The sequence below is a fragment of the Lissotriton helveticus genome, chromosome 2_1, assembly GCF_964261635.1.
Source record: "Lissotriton helveticus chromosome 2_1, aLisHel1.1, whole genome shotgun sequence".
Lineage (NCBI taxonomy): Eukaryota > Metazoa > Chordata > Amphibia > Caudata > Salamandridae > Lissotriton > Lissotriton helveticus.
The window spans coordinates 1,156,529,684-1,156,556,531 of record NC_136059.1 but is presented as its reverse complement, the minus strand read 5'-3'; the positions used below and the strand labels follow the sequence as shown (position 1 = coordinate 1,156,556,531).

The 26,848-nt window shown below is 44.7% G+C and overlaps 1 protein-coding gene across 4 annotated transcripts in view; it reads right to left on the bottom strand.

Moving 5' to 3' along the window:
- JAK2 (Janus kinase 2) overlaps nucleotides 1-26,848 on the bottom strand; it is a 1,231,913-nt gene that overhangs the window by 1,022,616 nt on the left and 182,449 nt on the right. The window lies entirely within an intron of this gene.

The window sequence follows — 26,848 nt, the reverse complement described above, 5'->3', positions numbered from 1 at the left end:
ACCACTATTTTAGTATATGGTTTGTGAGTCCCCTAGGGCATAATGTATACTGTGCAACTTATCGTATGCTAATTAAGTTCCTTGTATTGTACTTTTACCTCTGACCTCATAAAGAGTCCAGAGGGGTTGTGTTTAGAATAAATACATATATATTTGATATATACCATGTGTGGTGTACTTTCATTTGATTATTCAAGAGTTTATAAACTGGCAAAACAACTTGCTTAACTCGCCTCTAAGTCTTAGCCTGAAGGATGCTCTCCACAGCTACCACTAGGATAGCTTTCTATAAGGTTCACTTCAAACCTACCATCAATAAGGGTAGTTTGGACTGGTGCAAGGTGCCCGCTAGAATAGTGGACATCATATGCCAGGCCAACTTCTCTCAGAGATGTCGTTTACATCACAAGAAACAAATCTTTGTGTTCCACTAACCCTACTAGACTTTCACCACTGAATGCAGGCAGAGCATGCTAACTTCACAAAGCAGAGACCCTGCAGTATGGTACATGGTTGTCCAAATGTTGCCCAAGAGAGCCCTGAGTAGTTCACTCTTTTGAAACTAACTATAGGCCCATACAATGAAACTGCAGCAACATGACTATCACATAACACAATTACTTAAGGGTGAATGCTTCTAAAAGAGTTTGCCATGATGACCTGGGTGAATCAAAAAACATAACTAAGTGCAAGTGGCCTGAAGTCTATCAATGGGCTAACAAAATACAGACAGGCAAATGATGTGTAAAACTGGTAGGCTAGGATCTCCAGAAAAGCAGAACTCTGAACTATTTATATAACAGAGACCCTGCTGGCCTTCCTGCAATTGCAATGGCCCTACAACTACACAAGGTATCCTTTGCCAACAGGTATAGTAAACCGAAACTGGAATCTGAAGAACTTGTCTTCTGAATGCAGATGGCTAGCCAGATCACTGCCTGAGAGATGAGCGGCTGCTGTGCCTGTCTGCAGGCTTAACTCTAGATCCTGATCAGTGAGTTTGGTTATCTCAGAGTGTCAGGAACCCCAGGGCATGCAGGACTTTATTAGTATCTTGGGTTTAGACTTATGAAAGCGTCTCCTTTCATTCTTCTTCATCCACATTGTGGCATGCTACGTGGGGTGGAAGTATAGATGAGGTGTGGGGAACCAGATTCCCGTCTTCTTTTTAAAGCACTGGAAGGTAATTTTCCTTATCTCGACATTAGGCCCATTTTCTGAGGAGACCTGAAGCTGGATGAGCAGCTTTCTCAGTTGATTCCAACCCCCCACAAGATTAGGCTAGTCTTGCGAGCTCTTTTGACAGGTTCTCTATAAATACTGAATCCCATCAATTCTCGCTTGCTTTGCACTGAAAACGGATGAAGAAGTGTGATTCAACAGTGGGAGTCCAAGATCAGGAGCACTGACTCTTGAATGGCATTATTCTTCAGTAAGTCTTTAGATTGTAGGTCTGTTAGTTGGTGTCGACTGGAACAGGTGTAGCAACTCATGGCGGCGTCCCCTAGAGATCAGCTTGGAACTGTGCTTGTGAACCCTGACGCAACCCAAGAGCCACTTACAGGGCATTTCTAGCAACTGGAAACAATGATCTGTGAATCACCAGAGCCGAGAGAAACTCATGTGTAAGAAGCTGTTGTTGACCTCTGATCTTATGTGTGATGGAAGGTAGTAACCAGGTGACCCGCTAGTGTGTATTTGTTAGTGAATATCTTTAGAAGTTACACAAAAGTCTTTCTTTTTAAGCTTTATATGGGTTTTTGCCACCTGTTTAACCGCAGCAGTTTTAAATATTCTGACTCGCCATAGACTGTGCTGAACCTCACTGCGTTCTAGGAGCTATTGTCACTGGCAGGTACAGAGACTTGGCATGCTCCTAGAAGTGAAGTGGGGCAGATAAAGGGACCTGATTTCTTAAAGTATGAGCTGAGCTTGCACACTTTCCACTGAAGTTCTGTCTAGCTGTTACACTTGTGACCTCCTCTTTTCTGAATTCCCTAAACGCCCACAACCTTCCTCCCATCTACCTCTGCTACACCCACTATAAATCCTCTCTTTCATGTCGATTTCTGATTATCTTCACTGTCTCTCTTTCCAACTTCTGGTTTCCTAGACCATCTATCATCTTACCACCCTGTGGTTTCATCCTATTTGTTACTGTGAACGTTTCCTTTTTCCACACCTTTGTAGCCCGTTATTTATAACACTTGGCCTTCACTGTAGTCTCCTGTATTAATTCCTGGTGTCCAGAAGTCACTTCTGTGTGCGTAATATCTACTGCCAAAGTCTCTTAATTTCCTGTTTCTTGTCGGCATTTATTCACCTTTGCATCATCCTGCTAGTCTTTCCCCTGTATTCTTCTTTTATACACACTTTTGCCTCTAATGGACTGTTCTGCCCATTTTTTACTCTATTTATCCTTTTTTCTAATTACTGCTGCACTACTATCTCACTCTAGCCATGTTTATGTCTTCTCAATTTTCAAAGCGCAGTCTTGAAGCTGCCCTTCATTCACTTGCATCATACACCTTCTCTGTTGCTCTGATTGAGTGTTCTATGGCCCCTTCCAGTTTTTTCCATTCATCTGTATGTTATGGGCCAGTGGCGGCTGGTGAGATTTTAAAGTGGTGAGGCGTAAAGGGTTGTCATGAGTGACCTGTGGGGAGAGAGCTTAGTTGGCGAGCTCTACTGTCATAAGGAGGTTCGGGGGTTCTCCTCCGATAACATTTTGAAAAAAAGAGTGGGCAAATGGAGCATTTTCAAGCAAATTTGAGAAAGCAAGAATGTTAATAAGGATGTTGTGAAAGTGTTGTTATGACAGCAAAAAAGAGATTCCATATGATAATGATGTAGGTAGCTGCTCATTCAGAATATCCAAAGAATTACATCATTTTTCTCTAGGATATACCCTCAAATAAATTTGGCATATACTACTTTATTTTTTAATAAGCAACAGCCTGCATCAATGCTAGTCATTGCTTTCATATACTAAAGTGCAACATCACTCACCAGTCAATGTCATTATGTGCACAGACACATTGCACCACTGTGGGCAACAGTAGCACTGGAATTAGGATCACAGGTGATGTCCTGTAGAGGCACCACCTTAAACACAATCAATGCACAGACCACTGGGGACTGCAACCGTAAAAACTGCTGTGGACACCACCAGCCCTGACATTATCTGGGAATTACACACCTCTCAAGGCCGCACTGGGCACAAGTAGCACTTAGATCACTGGGTACAACCAGCCGCTGTCTGCTGATAACACCAGCCCTTGTACACAGTGGACAACATTAGAGCAGAGACCACCATCAGAAACCCACCTATAGAACAACTGTGCACAGCACTAGCCCTGACATAACCTGTGAATCCCCCAAACTCCCAAGGGGCACAAGCAGCACTCATATCACCAGGGACAGCCACCCACTGATAACACCAGCCCTTGTACCACCGTGGACACCATCAGGGCAGGGACCACAATGTCACCCACAAACACCAGCACTGACATCATTCGAGATGACAACCCTAAATCACCACTGTGGATACCACTGGCACAGATGTGGTCAGCTCTCAACAGCACTACGGTGATATCACTAGACCCAAGAACACTGGTGATGACTCTACCAAAATGACCCCACACCACTCCAACCACCCTCCTTGCCCTGGACCATCAGCTGCTGTGGATGTAGAGTCCAGTGCTCCATCGTCCAAATGCAGCAGTGGGGAATGGGGCAGTGTGCAAATGGTAGCCCAGCATCCCCCTGGCCACTTAATTAAGTGGTCTGCTTTACAGTAGAGTAGGTAGCGTGCCACAAGTCACTCACTGTGCAGTGGAAAAGTGTGCACTGCAGCACCATGGAGGAAGCAGTCAAGCTGTGAACAGTGAAGCAGTCCATGGAAGGTGCAGTCTATAGTGGGGTGCCTCAGGGGAGGAAGGGGGCAGGCCAGGGGAAGAGTAGTGTGTAGTGGAGAAGTGTGTAGCGCAGCAGCATGAACAGGAACTGTGTGCAGCGAGATGCAGTAGTGTTTGATGGAGAGTGCAGCAGAGCCGGTCACAATGAGCAAAAATACCTCTGAACTTTTCACGTCGTAATTAGGTGAACACTAAGTTTCATTACTTTTCGATCACCGCCGGGCCGTTCCTTACCTTGCAGCCTGGCCTCAGATTCTTACTCCACTCCTCGGTCCACTCAGCACCGCCCTCATGTCAAAAGGCAGCAACCCCTCGAGAAATGTGGGGTGCCAAACGCACAAGAAACCCTTTAATTACTTGTGTGCCTTCAGCTGTATCACAACGCATCCCCAGCAGCGTTAAAATGTATGAGCGGGGGTACGCTGCTAAAGAATGATAGGCTGCCTCCAGATATCGCCACCTGGGGCTCTGTCACTACACTGCACGCGCACAAAACCCGATCCAGAGCGCGTGTGGAGAAATGCAAACAAAACCATCATCATCTACCAATGTATGCATTTCAGCGCTTTCACAAGGATGGCGAAGATTTAAAGATGCGTGAGAATTCGAAAGAAGATGCATCGCAGAAAACGGTACTACAATTACCATGGTCCTTAGGGGCGATCCCGCTAGTGTATTAGCAGTGTGCTACCCCATTTTGTGAATGTTTATGCTCCTTGGAGCGGTGTGCTGACGAGCACGGGATCCCGCACCTGCGTGCCTTTGTGAGGTACTATACCTGGTAATATTTGGCAGCACGCAGCAACCCCAGAAGATAGCCTAATCCCTGCTGATGAGGGGTAAATACCCCGAAACACGTGTACAGGGATGGCGAAGATTTGAAGATACGTGAGAATTCGAAAGAAGATGCATCGCAGAAAACGGTACTACAATTACCATGGTCTTTAGGGGCAATCCCGCTGGTGTATTAGCAGTGTGCGACCCCATTTTGTGAATGTTTATGCTCCTTGGAGCGGTGTGCTGACGAGCACGGGATCCCGCACCTGCATGCCTTTGTGTGGTACTATACCTGGTAATATTTGGCAGCACGCAGCAACCCCAGAAGATAGCCTAATCCCTGCTGACGAGGGGTAAATACCCCGAAACACGTGTACAGGGATGGCGAATATTTGAAGATACGTGAGAATTCGAAAGAAGATGCATCGCAGAAAACGGTACTACAATTACCATGGTCCTTGGGGGCGATCCCGCTGGTGTATTAGCAGTGTGCGACCCCATTTTGTGAATGTTTATGCTCCTTGGAGCGGTGTGCTGACGAGCACGGGATCCCGCACCTGCGTGCCTTTGTGAGGTACTATACCTGGTAATATTTGGCAGCACGCAGCAACCCCAGAAGATAGCCTAATCCCTGCTGACGAGGAGTAAATACCCCGAAACACGTGTACAGGGATGGTGAAGATTTGAAGATACGTGAGAATTCGAAAGAAGATGCATCGCAGAAAACGGTACTACAATTACCATGGTCCTTAGGGGCGATCCCGCTGGTGTATTAGCAGTGTGCGACCCCATTTTGTGAATGTTTATGCTCCTTGGAGCGGTGTGCTGACGAGCATGGGATCCCGCACCTGCGTGCCTTTGTGTGGAACTATACCTGGTAATATTTGGCAGCACGCAGCAACCCCAGAAGATAGCCTAATCCCTGCTGACGAGGGGTAAATACCCCGAAACACGTGTACAGGGATGGCGAAGATTTGAAGATACGTGAGAATTCGAAAGAAGATGCATCGCAGAAAACGGTACTACAATTACCATGGTCCTTAGGGGTGATCCCGCTGGTGTATTAGCAGTGTGCGACCCCATTTTGTGAGAATTCACAAGGAAAATAATGCACTTCTCTGTTAAACGTAAACAGCCATCGAGCACGTGGAAATTGCCAGAACTTTTGTCTACCTCACGTTTTGCACCGATTACAATTAGAGCACTCGATGCACGTCATCGGTAATATTGGGTTAAATGAACACCATCCTTTTTGGCTAATAATTTGAATGTCAAAATACGATAAACTGGTTTTGCCGGGAAAGAGACTTGGCGGTTTAAGCTCTGTGGTGGGTGATTATATAGCCAATTTGATAAAATTCAGATATGCCCAATAAAATCGTATCCATGGAAAGCATTTTAACCAATTAAAAATATATTTTTGGACTAAAAAATTCCCAGAATTGCAATTAGTGTGCAAAGTGGTCGGACATGTTTCCCGCCTTAAGAGCAGATGGTGTATTTCACGCCTTCACTGTGACCATATTAACCTGTTGCAAAAAACCCCAGATATTTCCAGGAAGACTATTTAGAAACATGACTAAATATCAAACAACAACTCGCCGATGATTTTTGTAGCAGACCCATAAACGTTTCATGTGTGGGTATGCACCCCCCACCCCTCCCAAAATGCTCCTCTTGCTCTCTCTGGTAATAGGTGGGAAAACCAAAGCGAGGTATGCCCGACATTTTGTGACCCGTTTATAAAAATTAGTGATTTTCATCACGTCATGAGCAGTACTGCTTTGCTTTTTAATCCACCAGGGTGGGTTTATTGAATTTATGTGCCTCGTTTCCTCATCTACTCCGCAAAATGTGACTATTATGAACAGACAGTATTTGTGCTTTTTTTGTAAATGCTTCATTAAAGTTTTTTAATGTGTGCTCGTAGTCTCCAACAATTGAAAGTCTTTAAGGACTAGTGAAACCTTTGAACAAGATTTATTTTCACTCAGGTCTAAACAGACAGTTCACTAAAATGTGCTCAAGCATCACCATTGCCACGTTCTAACTGACCAGCTTTCTCTCCCCCTCACTGCCCATCTGAAATTAGAGGAAACTGTAATCATTTCACAATAGCCACCACCAGTGTAACTTTCTGGCAGTTACACCCCGGGATCTGTTAAAGAATGTATGAAAACCAATGCTCTCAGACATAAGGCTTGAAGTTGGTTTTTGTCACTCAGAATATGTGGCGACAAATAAAGCAATCACAGGTGGTCATAGCAACTGAAAAATGTACACAAGCATTCTTCAAACACATATATATGCACATGATTGACACTAGTTTTTTCTTCTACAGTGTCATACCCATGCTATTTTGCCCCCGATAAATGCATAAGCTAAAAGAGCAGTCGCGGCCGGCATTACGGGCGGGTGTGGGGGGGTAGAAATGGGGTTGTCGCGCCGTGGACGGGATGGGGGGAGGTGGGAGGGGTTTAAGGGGAAAAAAATAATAATAAAATGTAAAACTTACCGTCCCGAGACTCCAGTCTGCATTTTTAATTCCTGCAGTGCTGTGCTCGTCATCAGGAAGGTTGCAGGCAGCCTCCCTCCCCTTTCCGTTGTGATTGGTGAGGCTGCGCCCCACCCGGGTCATTTTCTCTATGTCTAGAGAACAGGGAGAGTGGGCGGAGTTGCTCTAGGGCAGGGGGGAGTGGCTTGTCCACTGTTGTTCATACTGACTGTTTGGGCGGCCTCAGGCGAGAAGGCAGAAACAAATGGTAATTATTACCATTTATGTTTCTGCCTTCTCGCACGGCGAGAAAGCAGGGGGGCAGCGCCCAAACACCCCTATAGAGGAGCCGCCACTGTTATGGGCTTTTCTCATGCTACTCTGTACAAAAGTCGCCCCCTCTGTACCACTGCTTTAAAGGTAAGGCAATCTCAAGTACCGAGAAATTGGACTTCTTTTATTTGAAAGGGAGAGTGCTAGCACTCCTCAGCAGGAACGCAGCACTCTTATTCGGGGAGTACTGCCACTCATCAGTAATACATAGATACTCGGAGACAGTGACAACCTGGCCTTTTATATTTCCATTTCAAGCACTGCTTAGTGCCCCGCCCACCCCCACCTTTAGGTTTGGCTTGACAGGACAGCTGTTGCCAGACCTTATGTGATCAACCTAAAAATAACTTCAGGAGTGGCTCCACCACATGTAGGAGGGCAGGAGTACATGACTTAAGTGGGATGAAGTTGTGTACTTCCGCAGAAAAGAAAGTGCTACCCCCTCCATACAGCTCTAGTTATTTTGCTCGTTTATCCACCTGCTTGAGCAAACAACAGTATGGCCGCTAGAGAAGTCTCACTAAACTCAAAAAGTCAAGCATACAATTGGATAGAGATTGAACCTTTAGGGGCACAGGCAAGGCACCGTAAAGGTGTTAAAGTGTCTTAGGTAAGTAGATTGTCTCTGTTTTCTCCGGCAGAAGCACGGATGGAAGAGGCTAATCATGAGCAATGGATTGTTGTTTTATAGTCCCAACACACTTTCCTTCCATCATTACCTTTAAACTTAAGAGTGGAGTTGGGCTTTTAAGTGCAATATTAGGCGTCCAGGCTTACAGTGACCACCATGGATTTTTAGGTCTGGCTTGACAGCACAGTTCTCGCCTGCCCTCACGTGATAAGCACAAACGTTTCCAGAGTACTGTTGACAGGGGTGCGTAGATTCCACCTACATATTCGTGCCCCTGAGTGCAGGATTTGATTGGACCGAACGTGTGTGCATGCACTAAAAAATCAGTTTGTTTGGCCCCTTTTAGTTCGTGGCAAAGCTTATACTCGATACATCGAGACTGGTTGGTTGCACAGCAAGAAAACAATCATGACTACAGGTCGTATCTGTTTATTATTATGAAGTGTTACGATAAAGGCACTAGGACTGATGTATTTATTGTGAATTGCATATGTTAAGGTTAACAGGCATTTAAGTGTGGATTCTTATTAATCTATATTAAATCAAACGGATGTATTTTGTTGCATGGAATCTCACAGATTACTACAGTAAACATGGTTTTGGTGCTGGTTACTGCCTGTGACAAACAATGGATTGAGAAGATTTACTCTGTAAGAATATTAGTTAGGCCTTCTTAGGAGAGATGCCATTTTACCTTAGCCAAATGTAATTTTGCATACCTTTATAATTTTACGACAGTGTGCCTGATGGTTAACTTGTAGAAAAGCATACATTCAAAACAGTAGGCCTGAGTTAGTTATGAGGACAGGCTCTAGGCCAGATTGGTGCACTTAGAAACGTTATGTGGGCTGCCATATATCTGGCATACTTATTAAGAAACATTATAACAAAGGCAGTTGGTCCAGCTTATTGTGAAAGGCTTTTTTAAAGCTATATGCCTTTAACAGTTGTTGGTTAACACATTATGTTACAGGCAACAGACAGGTATATTGTTAAATGAAATCTCACAGATTACTGAAGTAGGAAAGGTTTTTGGCACTGGTCACACACTCTGACAACCCCTGGCAGTTTCATGGCTGTGATTCTTGTTGGGCAGTCTTCGGAATCACATTCATCTTGAACGCCACCTTGCAGCCCAGCCAAGAAACATAGGTTCTACCATTTCTTTAGGTCCGCTTTAATTTCCCTCCAGAGTCTTGGTATATTTTCTGCATGCAGCCCAGTAAGAAGCTGCATCAAGACCACGCTAAGGTACCTGATCCTACTTGGCGCAATCTCGAAAATCACTTTTTGGGGCCTCACCTCTATCTCTTCCTCTTCCAGTCCCAGGGGCAGAACCTCTTATATTGATTTTTTTTTGCTATCGCAATGACAAAATTCCTGAGCTGGGCATGGGCAATTTGGGCCAACAATACAAGGGTCCATTGACCTGACTGTTCGAACCCGCTTTGCCCCTATTTGGTGGGATGCGAGGTAGTTTGATTTCGCAACTATGTTAAATCTGGAGGTAGGGCTGACACAACTTATGAAATACCGAGGTAGATTTTTATCTCTTTGACCGTAACGCCTGTCTGGTTTTTTTACATTTTTGTTTTTTAACAAACTAATGCTGTGCGGTCATATCTCAATTTACATTGTTTTAAATAATTGTCTTTTCAGTATAATAGAGTCTGCTGATTTGTTGGATTAACATTGTATTACAAATGTTTCATCGCAACTCTTTTAGACAATGCTATTTCCCGATTTACCCATTCTAACAAAGCATTTTTAACTTGTCAAATTTCTTAATTGATTGCAATGTCTTTTATGGTTTTATAATCGAAATAAAGACTTAATGAACTGAACTGAATTCATTTGTTTTTATAACAAGAGGCTTGCCCGTACTTGGCTAAGATTGGCACCAGCTCTTGAAGTGAGGTGTCCAGGAACCTCAGTGATAACAGAACGTTGTCTGCAAAAAGGGATATTTTATGTTTCCACATTTCCAAATAAGATACCGTTCATGTTCTGTGCCTGATACATTTTCATTGCCATTGGTTCAATAACCATTACAGACAGCAGGGGTGACATATGTAGCTCTGTCTTGTGCCTCTTGACAAGTCTTGGGGTGTAAACCCAGCAGCGTCTACTATCACTCTTACCCCATGGGCTAGATAGCTGGCCAAAAACAATTTTATGAATTGTACTCCCCATCTAAATTTTATTAACACTATAAATGTCCAGTAAACCCATCTGAAGTATTTTTCTGTACTTAATGTCAAAAACATGACTGAATTATTTTCTTTTTCGACCTTTTTGAAAAGGTGGGCCAAGCTTCCAACTGTGTCAAAGGTTTGCCTTCCTGTAATGAAACCTCATTGTTCTTCATGTAACAGACCTGGGAGGAGGAGTGTCAGTTTCAGTGCCAGATTTGTCATATAGATCTTAGCAACTAGGTTAAGAGTGATCGGTCTGTATGCAGAGCAATCTGTGTCATCTTTTTCTGGTTTGGGGAGCACCACAATAGTGGCCTCTTCCATAGTCTTGGTAACTAGGCCCGTGTCGCTAAAAGAGACAAATAGTCTTTCAAGATAGGGAGCCAGTTTGTATGCATACATTTAAAAAAAATTCACCACTGAAGCGATTTGGCGCGAGCACCTCATTAACCTTCAGGGTCATAATCACAGTTTTGAGCTCTTCTTCTTTGATTAGAGTTCCCAATTCTTCGGCCTGTTGGTCCAAGTGGTAAGGGAATGTGAGATCCTCTAATGAATACCCTGCTTCACCTTAGAGTATGGTTTGTCTTAGAAAAGTTGAAAATAAGTCTGTTTACTTTGTACTTTTATAGGTTATGCTAACATTACTAGACTTCAGGCCAGTAGCACTTACCTTGATAACTTTGGCTTTAAGAGTATTAGCCAGGACTTGATGAGCCTTGCCCTCGTCTCATAGACTGTTGTCTTCAACATTAAGGGAGCTCCTGTAGATTTGCAAGGTTCTATGTTGACCCTTAATACGGAATAGTTCATTTAAATCTGCCTTCACTCCTGTCCATGTGTCCCCCCTCCTCGAACTCTCTCCATATTCACTTTTAGTCAAGTCATTAGCAGGCCCCTCTCCATCTGCATGGCTCTGCCACGGCCATCAACCTGAAGGAGGAGTGTGGCTCAATGGTTAGAGCGGCAGACCCTGATGCAGAGTTCTGGCCAGGGACCAGGGTTCGATTCCCGCCTCGCCGGGGTCTCGGGCTCAATTTCCCCGGACCTGTTAATTCTCGCCTCGGTGCCTATTCTAATCACGGGCCCCACGCTGCAACTCTGGGCAATAGCTTGCTTAGCCTCCACACCGGCCCCAACAGCGCTAAGGATGCCTGGCTTCACCCTGGGGGTGCCCAGGAGTGGACACTTCACATGGAAAGCCAGGAGGGTTCCACAGCGGTATGAGTATCAGCGCCGGGAAGCCGAATAGGCGACACCGCAAGGTGACCGTCTGGTGACAGTGCACTCTATAAGTACCATGACATTTACATTTACATTTACATCAACCTACCCTATGACTGGTTTGTAAACATCCCATAAGAAGACCGGGGAAATCTCACACAGTCATTTGCTGTACTGTATTGCTCTATGGCCTTCCAGATCTCTCCGCTGTTTACTCCGTTCTGTAGTATGTATTTGCCAAGTCTCCAACATCTGTCCCTGCGAAGATCTGTGTCTTCAAACGAATCTTGAAGCTCCTGAAACATCCCACATATTTGCCCTCTATCACTGTCACTTTCAAGGATTTTAAGTCTTCTAATGCAGTATCAGACAAGGCTCCTTGAACCTCTGTGATCTTCTACTTTATTTCCTGCTCAATTCCATGCACATTGCCTGATAGACCCTACGGTTAATTTTCTATTGTTATCACTGCCATGGACTCTGTTTTCCACTAGGTCAAATCTCAGCTCCCTCAGGAGCATTTCTTGCCTGGCCTCAAGCCGGAGGAGTTTGCCAAATTCTGCTGTTCTATGCTGTTTCCCCATTTAAGGACTTTCCTCAAAGGTTGAAGAAGTATCTCCTTCCTTCTTTGTGCCAAATCAAAGTTATCTTGGTTCAGCAGCTAAGTTGCAGCTGTGACCTTCTTGTGCATTCCCCCAGTCGCCTCTCATAACCGTAGCCCTGGTTTTCAACTGAGAACTTGATCTTAGCCAGTATTTGTGACGAAGACCTGTTATATTGAAAGTATGCGGTGAACAGGACCTGAGGATCGCTTTTATGAGTATGCCGTTGTTACTGGAGTAGTTATAAGTGGTGTCACAGCAGATTTTAGCAGGACTGGATTAATATATAATTTATTTTACAGCTCCCTCGATAAACTACACCAGTTAACACGATCTACTAAACTGTAGATGGAGCATGCGTAAGGGTCATATATATTGGCAGGACTTCAAACGGCACACAACAGTTACAACTTTCTCAACCAAAACTCAAGGCAACTGAGGAAAATATTACTGTAACTAGAAAAATTGAATAATTAAGTTAGAAGTGCTCCTCTTCCCACGCCACTCTGTTTAGAGGCCAAGCATGTCATTCTCGAGGTATATACTGGCAATAGGTTGCTGATGGTTTGGCTTTGCAAGTTAAATGTCTCAATTTGTCATTTCATTGCAGAGCTCAATTCCCCAGTTTTATGTGACGAACATGTGGGTAGGTAGCAGCAGGCCCAACCCTCATCTATGTATTTTGTGCTATCATCGCAAAAGCATTTCTTTGCCTTGTTCAGAATATGGGTGAACAATTACAATTATGTTTGATTTCCATCTGCACCTTCCCCATAAGAAATTATATATGTGCATACTTTTGTAGTTTTTCATTTTTTTGCCATAAAAACAATAAAAAATGGCAAGGGATAATTTTAGAGTCAGGCCATTAATGTCTGCACATATATTTATGGACTTCATAGCAGCAACATTTCCACCGATCCTGAGCGGTAAGAGCTCCTCATCTCACACATCGCAGGAACACAAAACAGCAGAACAAAAACACTTAACCAAACTAAAAACACTGCTGAAATCACCTGGTCTCAAAAGAGATCTCAGAACCACTTTCGAACTCCGAGCCGATGTGGAACAAGAAGAACAACCTGGCACAATCACTTAAAGACTCATTCTATGTGATGTTCATCAAGATCATCTCAATTAGATATAATTTCTCCCTGAAGTATTTTAAGTGTTTATTGACAGACTTTCTGGTCGTTCAGAAAACTCAACAGCAACCATAACATATTTTCTGTACCAGAAACTAGCCTTCTTGAAGCCTAACGTTATCCAAGATTTTTTTTAAAGTGCATGTGTGAACCATATTTCCGTTAAAAAGATTTCTTCAGTCAGTGAAGTATGTGCTCAGTCACGACCTGCGCTTGAATGAATAGTTGAAAAATTACCACTAAGTTCCCATTTTAGTTCTCGCCAGAAAGCATGCCGTTAGTTGTTTTCGTTATCAGTCTCATTTTCAATCTTTCGATTGCTTAGCTCCTGTAGGCTTCCCTTATTTTCTTGTGTTAGCTCTTCCCTGGAGCATTGACCATGCACATGTGTTACGTCTTCATCTTTGTTCTTCCTCATCTGTTTTGCAACTCGCTATTGTTTTTTCATTTTATAAGTGTTTCAGTCTTATTCCTGGAAGTGCAATGTGATTTCCTCCTTTTAATACAGGCACACAGCTTCATAGTTATACTTCTTTCACCAAATCTGTGATCTCTATTGATGCTTTAGTTACTTACACCTACAGCTGTTCTACTCTTTGCCACTCTACTCTATGCTTCTCCATTTAACTCTATGGTACGCCACTTGACTCAGTGCCGCTCTTCACCAACCTGCTCCCCACCACTTTGCTCCATGCCACTCCACACAATTCCCCTTTAAGGCACTCCACCCTATGCCACCCTACTACATTCTACACCACTGTATGCAATGCCACTCTACACAAAACCATTGTACTGTACTCTACTGCACGTCACTCTACTCTACACCCCTCCACTCTACATCACTCTACTTTATCCCACTCTATTCTATGCCATGCCACTTTACCCTACAGTACGCCAATAACTTTCAGCCATGCTGAACGGCGGCCACGCTGCTGTACAACACAGCAAAAAGACACTGGCACAGCCTACAGCTCTCACATAAGTACGACGTATTGGCTTTGCCTGTTGATATCAAGTCCACGTCAGTACCCGCAAAATCCACTGACAAGACTCTTAGCCTTCCCATGTTCTTGCTTGATTCTTCCTCGCTACTTTTTGAAGGGGTGAAGTGAAGCATTTTTGTTGTACAACAGCCTCGTGCATCAGAAGCCTAGACAATACAGGCAGCAATCTTACGTCATTTTCAACAAGATCTATCTGTAACTTTTTTTTTAAACAACTTTATTGAAATTAAGTTATGTAACATACATTTCACATTCAGGGCAGTCCAGAGATTGTTTCCCACTCCACATATCGAGTATGCATAACAAATAAATTATACAAGGGTACAGTCATTAAATTGAAATGATGATCGAGTGAAGAATTAGCTGTAACTTACTTTATCACAGAATTTGCAAATGGAGAACAACAAAAGGTATTTCAATCTTTGAGTTTCAACAAAGGAACCATTTTCACCACATTTTAACCCATGGGTGGCTCTTTAGAAGAGCGCACCTGCCAAAGCACTGACAACTGAGAAACCTTTCGGGGGAACTGTAAAAAGCTCTGAACGCCTAGACTGTTATTTTCTAGTGTGTGAATGAAACCACTGTGCAATCCAAACACCAGAATCCCCAAAGCAAGGCAAAACAGGTCAGGTAAAACAAGTCGGGCATAACTGGGACTTGGCAAGCATCCTAATCTTCAGGTTTTTAAAAAAGAAAACGTGGCCACTTTAAATGTAGATTCAAAGGCCTCCAAACCTAGACTACTACTGTTAAACGCACACCTACCAGAGTTTAAGGGGAAAATGGTGCCAAACACCGGGACCCAGGTCTATTCTCCTCTGTTTCTGACAAAGAGCCAAGCTACAGTTTTGCATGTATATTCCTATCCCTCCTGCAGCAAGCACAGGAAAAGCTGGAGTTGGCACAGTTGTCTATCTAACTTGAAAAACCACAGTCAATGAAGAATTAATGTTTAGGTGGAGGGGGGAGGCTCAGTCACCGGTATATGGAATCCACAAATGTAAAGTGTGTTAAGCCTTAAAACAAGCTAAACTGGCCGCAAGTGAAAGTCAGAAACATAACAAGCAGAAACCATATTATGTCTTATCACACATCTTCCATGACTACTTACGAAAAAGAAAGCCAAAAATGCCTAAAGGCATGACCCACTACAAACAGGAGTAAAGAGGGTTTACCATTTTTCACCAGGCAGTAAAGGAATTCAGATGTAGCCGGTACAAGCAGCCTGATATAGGATGACATTTACAAAGAGCGTAACCCAGCACTTGTGGAAATAGATCACACCTTGAACGTACCACAGAGAAGGCATCCATGAACTTAATTTTGTCCATTCTACAAATTACTTCTTTGTGGCAACCATCCTCAAAGGTCTGATAAATTGGGGCACTCCTTCTCCCTGCCTGAATCCCTTATTGAGAGCAAACTACCACAGGCGTTTGCTGTAAGTGGGTGCATGTAGGTCGATTAACACTTCAATGTGGAGTTCAACAGCAGAAAGGCAGGCACCAGGAGAAGAGCACACACGTCATTACATATTCTTGGACACAGCCAATTTCGCTTTTGCCTAAAATGACCTTTTAAAGTACTTTCCATTCCGAGCAGGCCATTTGTTTTCCTCCTTTTAACTTAACGTGTTTTGTACAGATTCTCTGCCTCTAACGAGACATCAATTTAATTACAGGGTGTTTGAAATGTAATTGATGTAACTTAGCCATTTTCTGCACAGTCTGCCACCCATGATGATTTATGTTTAAGGATTTTCACGCGGACAGAATCTCCTTCATAACGTGATCTTGATTGAATTGCTGATTTAATTTATAATTAAAAAATTTACAGGAATTCCTAATTTAGAATATCTGATTCCTTTCTCCACACATGCTTTTCTTCTTTTTCATCTTCTGATTAGTACCCCGCCTGTTATCTCCGAATGTTGCTTCCTTCCTATCAGAACAATATTAGCTGCTAAATTTATCTTACACATCATCCGGACTAATCGCGCAATCTCGGCTATTATCGCCCCGCTTAAACATGCTAACAATTTACTTTTTGACAAGTTCACTTATCTTATTTTTTACGCTGCTTGCACACCATCCAATCCAGCCTTCCTCGCCCGATCACCCTAAAAGCACATCACTGGGGTTTTAGTTGTAACCCTCTATTAATCAACAATCTCTAAACAGCAGTGTGGTCAAAAGAGTGAAATCTTGACCTACATTTAGAGCGTAATTTAGGGGTGTAGGTCAGATAGCTTCACCCAGCTATCCCATATAACCGTGTATTTTGTATACAAAGGCAATCGATGGGTCTTTTTCCAAGTTTAAAAAAACAGTGATGTGTGTTTTATGTTGGATATCTGCACTAAGCTGTTCTTTATTGTTAATTTGTGAGGTTATTAAAGGTTGTTTCTGTACGTAGAAAAATCCTATGCAAAAATTCAAGTTCTACATGCAATCTGTTAAATTCCATGGCAAAAAGTAACATGCAGTTCATCTAATTACAATTACCCAGTGGCTTAATTTATTAAACATTTTTTTACAAAAGAGTAAAAATATGCCAAGGAAACTGCAGACAAGAGCACTCACTGTAGGTGCATTAACAAACTGTACAAAATATATCCAATAACAAACAGCCTACTGATGACTTGCTCGGCTGCAATCCTCTCATAATCTCGTAATAAAGTATTAATAATGTTTGTAGGGGGGAGGAGCTTCGCGCGCAACCGAGATGGTCGCGTGAGCATAGGGCTCCCGGACCTTCGCCACCTCCGGCATTTATCCTGACTATAATCCTGGTTATGACTACGGATCATCGAAGATGAAACTCAACTGATATGATAGTTGCTTTCAAAATTTGATTTGGTCGAAGAAAATCGATTTTATGATGGTCTAAACTTTCCTGGCCTGCTCCACGGATCTGCCCCGGGCATGAGTAGATGCACTGCCTGGATGGTAATTGAACAACAGCGGCTTCCCTGATCCTACTTTCGACCCTGGACTTGGCTTTCGGTTTCGCTTTGCCCCGGACCCTTCTACGTAGTGCATTTGGCCGCGCCGCCCACGGACTGCTTCACTTCGCGGTCCCGCTTCAGGGCCGTGACTGTATATCACCATTCGGTGTGTCACGTGGAACACGCTGTCCTTTGGTTGAGCATCTGTGGGTGTTTGCGACGTAGCCATTCTCACCAGATCTCGGGGTCCCCTCGGGGTCCCCTCGGGGGCGCAGCTTCCAAAATGGCCGGCAAGCCCGAGGTTGAAAAGCGGAAGACCAAGACTGTTCACCGTGGAGGCTCCATACAATCTAATGTCATGGACCGATACAGTCATCCTAAGGGATCCCCCGGTGGAGCGGGCAGGTCTCCGGCGGACAAGGGAGATGACCCTACGGCGGACGAAGACCCCACTCTGTCAATATTATGGGCGCCATTGCGAGTATGCAGGCCTCAATCGGTGCGCAGTACGAAACCCTGGCGCACAAACTGGACACAGTGGCGATCGATGTCACCTTGATCAGGGCGGATTTGGCTAAAACGAACGAAAAAGTTAAATCCCTGGACTTGAAAACTTCTAGTCTCACGACGGATGTCTCCGATCTACAAACGGAGGTCCGTGATCTACGGTCCTCTAATGACTCCTTCTCCCGTCGTTTGGAAGATTTTGAAAGTCGTTCTAGGCAGAACAACGTCCGTATTGTGGGTGCCCCTGAGAATTCAGACAACTTAAATGTCGTCCTCATCGTGGAGGACCTCATCGTCAATCATCTTGGACCCAAAGGCCTGAGTAAATTCTTTGCTGTGGAGCGGGCACACAGAGTGCCGGGTGGTAAACCTAAGCTGGGTGCTACCCCGCGACCCATAATCGCCAGGATATTTCATTTCCGTGATCGGGACGCTATCCTGCAGGCATCGCGTTTGGGTGGCCCCACGAAATTCGAGAATACGACGGTGAGTTTCTATCCCGACTTCACTCAGTTGGTGCAGAAGCAAAGGATGGGGTTTCAGGGAGTGAAGAGACGATTGAGAGACAGGGACATGAAATACGAAATGCTATTTCCAGCCCGGCTACGTGCGGAATATGGAGATCGGACGTTCTTCTTCGATCGCCCTGAGGCTGCAAGTGACTGGCTCGGCACACTGCCCAGGCAGCGGGAACACCCTGAACATTCTGGTGGAGCTGAGGGTGGACTGATGGACCAGGAATAGTAATGTGACTTGGGTTCGCTGGACTGCATATAGATCTCTCGGCATGGTTTGCAGATCTTTTAACTTGCCTTAATTAAGGTGGTCCTCCGGGGGTGGCGGAGGGAGTGAGTCCCTTCCTCCTCTGGGGTTTCTTTCCGTAGATTAGTTTTTTGCTAGGGCAACAGGCACACTGCAAGTTGGGGGGGCCTTTGAGTCTAACGCAGGGGTGCAGGGTGGGGGTCTTGTTTCAAGGGTTGGTTTGGGGGAGGAGGGGGGGGGAGTTGTTATTGTTTGGTTCCTTTCAAGGCACTATATTGATGGACTTTTGGATTTGGCTGTTGCGACTAACGTGGGGTGGATGCTGTGATTACGTTTGGGATGGGGGTAAGGGGCTAAAATTGCTGTGTTGGAATGTTAACGGGTTGGGGGACAGGATAAAACGTGGCGTGGTGTTACAACTCTTGAGACGTCTTTCCCCTGATGTTGTGCTGTTGCAAGAAACACATTTGATGGGCAATACCTGCCAGGCTATGAATCGTAGGGGCTACCGTCTCCTGGCACACTCCGGCTTCACCACTGGCTCTAGGGGGGTGGGTATCTTGGTTAGAGTCTCCCTCCCCCTTGAGATAGATGCTGTCGTCCTTGACGATAGGGGGCGATATGCTGCCATTATTGGACGGTGGGAGGGGAAGGTTGTCACTTTGCTCTCCGTTTATGTCCCGCCTGGCCTTCAGACAACGACCTTTGCGGACCTGGGGAGGGTGATACTGGGGCTCCCGGCGGGCATCCTAGTGGTGGGTGGCGATTTTAACTCTGTGGTCTCCGGAAATGTCGATCGCTACTCGCCCAGGGACCTTGGGAGGTCCCAGTCCTGGCTGGGTGGCTTCCTTGACACCCTGGGACTAATAGATTGCTGAAGGCTGCTACACTCTGGACAATTACAATACACCTTCCACTCTGGTGCTCATGGTAGTCTTTCGAGGCTTGACTATATCCTGATGCCCGCAACACAGGCCCCACTTGTTAAGGAGATTAGCCATCTGGCTAGGGGTATCTCAGACCACTCCCCCTTATGGCTCGTAATGGAAACCGGACCGGGAACTGAGGGCCGGGTAGCCCCGATCAACCCTTGGTATCTCCGTGACCCCAAGATCCGTACGGAACTGATCAAATCACTTGACCATTATTTTGTGGAGAATGTGGGGTCTGTGTCATCGTCTGTCTCGCTATGGGAAGCCTATAAGGCGGTCATCCGCGGCCACGCCTTATCGCTAATTAATAACGCTAACAAACGTAAGTGCGAGGCAGTGGTCTGACTTGAAACTGAGATATCAGACATAGAAAGAGAGCTGGAATCTGATGTTACCCAGGACAGGTTGCACCTCCTCAGCCTCAAACAAACCGACTATAGAGCGTTGGTCACTGATGCCGCCAAGGTGATGAGTAGAGAGCAGCAGGGCCGTTTGTATGATGTGGGTGATAAGGCCGGAAAGTTGATAGCTTGGTTGGACAAGAAGGAGAGGGCTAGTCGTGTGGTTCCTTTGATTGAGAGGACGGATGGAGTGAGAGTGACTGCCCCGGTTGAGATTGTGGAGTGTTTTTCTGTGTATTTTCAAACCGTGTACTCCCCAGTGTCGGACAGACCGGAACAGGATTCGCATCTGCTCCTGAGAGACATTGCTTTGCCCTGCTTGTCGGAACTGGATAGGGAATTGATGGACGCGACACTCTCTGTCGAGGAGGTCGCGACCGCAATCCGCTCTGAGATCGGGAAAGGCCACGGGTCCAAATGGTCTTCCCATCGAACTCTATAAGCTGCGCCCAGACAAAATAGCACCACATCTTCGCTCGATGTTTTTAGAATCGCTAGACGCGGGTACCCTTCCCTCCGATCAACGGCTTGCGTCTATCGTCGTGATTCACAAGGAGGGAAAGCCTTGGGATTGCTGCGCGTCGTATAGGCCCATTTCGCTATTAAACGCTGAGCCGAAGATCCTTGCTAAAGTGCTTGCGAATCGTTTAATCTCGGTTGTCTGCGACCTGATCCATCCGGATCAGTCTGGGTTTATTCCGCACCGGAACACGGCGCTGAACCTTCGGCGTTTACATGGCGCCCTTGCGAGAGCGTCCTTGCTGCGTGAATCGGCCATTTTGGCTTCTTTGGACGCCACAATGGCGTTTGATACGCTGGAATGGCCATACCATTGGGCTGTCCTCGCCAAGTTTGGTTTTGGCCCGGTTTTCATCAGTTGGGTGAAACTATTATATCAGGACCCCTTGGCCCAGGTAGTTGTTAATGGTCGTGTTTCGGGCTCATTTTCTCTCGGAAGGGGTACTCGCCAGGGGTGCCCGTTGTCTCCGCTTCTTTTTGCTCTTGCTTTGGAACCTTTGGCGGCTTGGCTGCGCTGGGAGCCGTCAATGAAGGGTATACGCTGGACCCCTGATTTCGAGGACCGGATATCGCTCTATGCTGATGACATCCTGTTATACCTCACGTCACCTCGGAAGTTGCTAATAGTATTATTCGATGTCTTGACTTCCTTCGGTAAAAATTCTGGCCTTGTGATCAATTGGTCCAAGTCCTGCGTGTACGTTCTCTCGGGAGACTCTCCTCTCTTGCCACGTGGGTGCCCAATACAGGTGGTACACGCGGGTTTCAAATACTTGGGGGTGTTTATCACTTTAGATCCTGTGGTTCGCTATGAACGTAACCTGCTGCCCCCGCTTCAGCGCTTGCAATCCGATGTTGTGGCATGGCGTAAACTTCCGTTGTCCCCGCTCGGATGTGCGGCTCTATTTAAGATGATGTCACTGCCCCGATTTTTGTATGCCCTACAGAATACTTGCGATACCGTCCCAGCCAGCTATTTTCTGGAGATTGAAAGCGTGCAGCGACAATTGATATGGGTGGACGGTCTCCCATTGCACTTGCCAAGTTGACACTTCCTTGGTACGACGGTGGAATCGCTCTCCCGGATATTAAGCGCTACTACTGGGCCTCCCAACTGGGGGCGATTAATCACGGCATGTATGATCCCGCGTCGAACCCCGCGTTCGAAATGGATAGATGGTCGCTGCCTGGTGGTGACTACAACAGGGCGCTCTATACGAAATCCGCAGGGAGGCTGCTCACTGGCCCTACTAAGATAGCGGTGCAAGTATGGCATTGTGCGAATGATGCCATGGGATGGAAGAATAGACTTACACGCGCCACTCCGCTTTATGCTTCTGAGAGGCTGGGCTCCCTATGGAAGACAAAAGGCTTTGATAGGTGGGACGTGATTGGTATAAGCAGGGTGAATGATGTGTGGACTAAGGGTAGGGTTAAAACCTTTGACGAGTTGAGATTGGAATATGACCTCAGTGACAGGGAGTTTTTAGATATGCTCAGATTCGACACGCGCTGATGGCGGTTTTCCCTCCGGGTACTATTGTTCCGGAGGCGGCGCCGCTTGAGGATTGGGTGCTGGATGGGCACGTTTCAGACAGTACGATTTCGCTTATCTATTAAAAGTTGATAAACGATAGGACCAACCTTTTACAGCGACTCAGGGAAGCCTGGACTGGCGATGGTTTGGAGTTAGATGACGAAGACTGGCAGCAGGCCATATCCTCGCCGAAAGAGGTTGCAATTCCGGCCCGCCTTAGGTTTGTGCAGCTCAAGATTCTCCACAGGATCTATGTTACCGGTCCGCGCTTGGTCAGCATGGGTTACGCTTCGGATGGGCTGTGCAGGCGTGGTTGTAGCCTTTCGGGTACCTTTCTTCACATACTCTGGGAGTGCCCGGTGGTTGTTCGTTTCTGGAATCGAGTGCACGCAGTAATGGAAGAGGTCACGGGTGTTGTGTTGTTGCCTGAAGCTAGACGATGTTGCTGAATGTGTAGGAACCGAATGACTATGATTTGTCACAGACTCAGTGGGTGACCCTTGGCAATATGATCGCTAAGAGGGATATCGCCCAGTTGTGGGGCTCCCAGAGGCCACCCACAGTTCTGGCATGGAAGGAGAATATGGACTGGTGTATGTTCAGGGAGAAGACGGTGTATGTGGCCCGTGTCAAGCCCCGCAGGTGGGGTAAGATTTGGGGTCAATGGAACTCCTACCGGGGTGATATATGTACACCCCCCTTCACACAACTGGTGGCGGACCCTCCCTCCCCTTAACCCGACATTCCTGCCATCATGTTGCTTTGATTGTCTCTGGACTCGCTGTATCCCTCAATCCTCCCCTCCTGCAATGTCAATGATTGTATTATGATCTCATGCTTTCCTCCCCGCAGGACGCTTCGTCATTCGATTGCTTGTACTGCCTTGATTATTTCTTTTTGTTTATGTTGTTAAAAGTTTCAATAAAAAGAAATAAAAAAAAAATAATGTTTGTAATATTAATTTTACACAACATTTCATATTTCTAGAAAAGGGGGAAGCTTGCCTATGTGTTTTACTAACAAGTAACCAGAGTGCAACTGAAGATGGCTGCTAACGCGGGAAAATAAACTGCGCATGTGTCAGCTGCATGACGTCTTAACGCTTGGAGGGAAAACTTTGCTTCTGCGCAATAGAATCTAAAATGGCCGCTTGAGAACTCACGTGCTAAGCATCTGCTTTGCTGAAACTAAATTGTGTTATATACTAAATGCTAATGCATAAATAGTCTTTATAAGGAAATGGGATTAGAGTAGAGATAGCTGGTATACAGTGAAATCATTTTATCAGAATCCAATATCTTGTCTTTTTTACCTCTCTGTTAGTTCGTATTTGGGCCTCCGTGAATTTCAAGGGTCTAAAAACCACGTGAGGTGGGGCATGCGCAAGAGAGACCGCTCTGGAGCAATGAGCTCAAGTCTTGGGACTCGTCCAAAGACATCTAGTAGACATACCCTGGTAACCAGCTGAACATCCTGAAGATTCAATGAACAACTATGAAATCGTATCCAATGTTGTAAACTAAAGTTTTCAAATATGGGCGGGAAATAAAGTTTGGGAGAACAAATTAATGGGCGGTAACTTAAAACAATGAGCTGTTTAGAAAAGTATTAAACTTAGCATGGTGTGATGATCATCCCCTCAGCCTGACCAATCAGAATTTCGAATTTCATAAGGTTAAAACATTTAAGGGTGGAACATGCCAATAAGAAAGTATAATTAGTTAGTTTATAAAGGTCAGTCGCTGCCAGAACGTTGAAAGACAGAGATGCTGTCCGAATGCTGATCGAATACTTGAAGAAGCCGACTTAGAATTTTATAAGCAAATTAGAATTAGACGAAGATTGCTGAGGAATCGAGGAGGTAATAGAATTAGAAGATTGCGGAAGAATCAAGGAGATAGTAGGTTTGGAAAAGGTCGCGGAAGAACCGAGGAGGAAGTTAGTATCAGAGAGGGGTGAGACGCAGGCGTCGAATCCAGTAGAGGTCATCTGTCCTGTCCTATCCTGTCCTGAAGAACCTGTCACCTGAATTTTTTAAAGGGGCCCTGACTCTTGGTTAGTGGGGTTTGATTATCGCTCCTTCCTAGGTAAATATAATCTGTGTATTGTGTCCATGTGCTTTCTCTCCCTGTCCTCTTTTCCTAAGGCACTGTTATTGTGAAATTTTCATTAACTGGATAGGCAGATTCTACTTCCTCTGGAAGATGGAGTTAACACTGTAATATGGTTTGCTCTTTATGATTAATTTAGATAAACATGTAAAACGTTCCTGAGTCTGTTGGTTATTTAATAAGAAATCAGGTAAATGAGACTAAGTCATTGGTCATCAAATCTAATCAACTAAAATAGATCCATGTGTAAAGATAGGGCGTGGTCATTACATAAAGATTTTCAGTCAGATAAGCAAAGGACGTATGAATTTAGCCCTATAAATTGATCCCCAGCGGTGCTCACTGGCCTATATTGTGTGAGTGTGTTTATGGGCCCAAATGAGTATTTAGTGATAGATGTCCGCATGTCCGCAGGTTGGTGGCCCGCTGGATCGGTACTAGATCCAATAAAAAGATCAATTACAAACGTGATTCATATCCAGCTATCCTACTACTACTTGGGGGAGGATGGGAGTAGGGCGACCGCCTGTCACAGAGGCAGATTCTGAACAATGACAGTAAAAATTCAGGACAAGGGGTTGAAATTCAGAACATAAATTCAGGGCAAGACAAGAATTTTAAAGACACATCGTATGCAGAAAAACAACAACATAACCATTGGCAAAGCCAATAGGTCTGTCCTGTGCGAGATCAACTGACTTTGTCAATGTTTTTCGGTCATGTTGCACAGCAGTGCTGCTACTCCGCAACATAGCTGAAAGTAATGAAAATAAAAGAGCTATGAAGTGGTCAACGCTGGTCACGTAACGTTTTTAAAATTACTTTATTTTGGAGCGTTACTGCGTTATAGCGCTTTGTTTTCAAAATAACTGTCAGACGTTTTGCACCACAGCTGCAGTACAATAGGGCAGAACATTTAAAAAAAAATAAGTGCTAGGACGCGGCCAGTGTTGACCGCACCATGGCTTTTATTTTATTGACTTTCAGCCATGCTGCACAGCTGCTGCTCTATAACATAGCTGAAAGATATATATATATATATATATATATATATATATATATATATATATATATATATATATATATATATATAAATAAAATTAAGAAAAGGAAATCGCTCAGACGTGGGCTGCATTAACTCCATCATAGCTCTTTTATTTTCTTTATTTCAGTCATGTTGCATAGTTGCTGCGCTGCTGTGCAACATGGCTAAAAAACATTAACATAGCCAATAGATCTTGCATAGGCAACACCTAGAGACTTTGCCACTGCTTGTTTTTGTTATGGCGGTGGGACAAACAGCACAGGGAGAGGGAAGGTGGGAGCACACCAGAAATGGATAAAAGGAGGAGGCGTAGAAGCAAGCCGACATGTACTCCCCTACCGGTCTATCAAATCGAGTAGCCCTGCTCTTAATCACAGCTTCATTCGGGTCAGTCTACTGCCTTGACTCTTATCATACACATGTTGGTTTACTAAACAGTGAAACCCAGGCACTCAGTTCTGTGTTATTCATGGGAACAAGTGCTACCATAAGAAATGAATTCTTATTTACATGACCTTGATTACAGAATCATGAATGACCAACAACTGGTATACAATTTAGAAAATGTGCACACGAAGAGAACATCCAAAACAAACAGATGATTTTGCCGATTTAATGTCCATTATTTTGATACATAAATTAGACCATTCTGTGAGATTTCAGATACAGTATTACAGTACTTTGATAGTAAAAATTCTTCTAGACAGATATCCAGTAAGATGATATAATGGGCAGCCGACACGTGTTTCGGCACTCAGAAGTGACTTCCTCAAGGCTTTACTGAAATGAGCAAGAACGAGATGCATCCTATCAAGCTTGTGAATCGCCAAAATGTAAGAATTGCCTTGATAGGCAAGAAGATGAAAAATAGTGATATCTTAGCCAAGGTCAAGGAGTCGTGTTCTGGAATATCTAGATCTATGGTGCAAAAAGAGATGTATAATCTTAGTAATTTTTTCGGCTTGGTATGAGAAGGTCAGTGGGTCTCAATGAAGAGCTCCATAATCAGAATAAAGGTCCCAAGGGCCCGGTATAAGTCGGCAGAATACAGATTTGACTGAAACTTCGGCTCGTCCTTAGTAAGTATAAAATAGCGGTATCTTTGGAATTCCCCTGCGAGAGTGGTGTATTTCTATCTTTTTCACGGTATTCACCAGAAAGTAAGGCACTGTTATTGTGACTATCCCATGGCTCATGGGGAGACGCTTCGGCACTTAAAGAATAATGCCCCGAACCACATAAGAGCCTATCAGAGCTCACTGCGTTCTCTAGCATTGCTGCTTTATGAAGCCTATCACAGTTGATATTTGCCTTACTTTCTGGTGAATACCGTGAAAAAGATAGAAATACACCACTCTCGCAGGGGAATTCCGAAGATACCGCTATTTTATACTTACTAAGGACGAGCCGAAGTTTCAGTCAAATCTGTATTCTGGCAACTAATACCGGGACCTTGGGACCTTCATTCTGATTATGGAGCTCTTCATTGAGACCCACTGACCTTCTCATACCAAGCTGAAAAAACTGACTAAGATTATACATCTCTTTTTGCACCATAGATCTAGATATTCCAGAACACGACTCCTTGGTCTTGGCTAAGATATCACTATTTTTCATCTTCTTGCCTATCAAGGCAATTCTTACATTTTGGCGATTCACAAGCTTGATAGGATACATCTCGTTCTTGCTCATTTCAGTAAAGCCTTGAGGAAGTCACTTCTGAGTGCCGAAACATGTGTCGGCTGCCCATTATATCATCTTA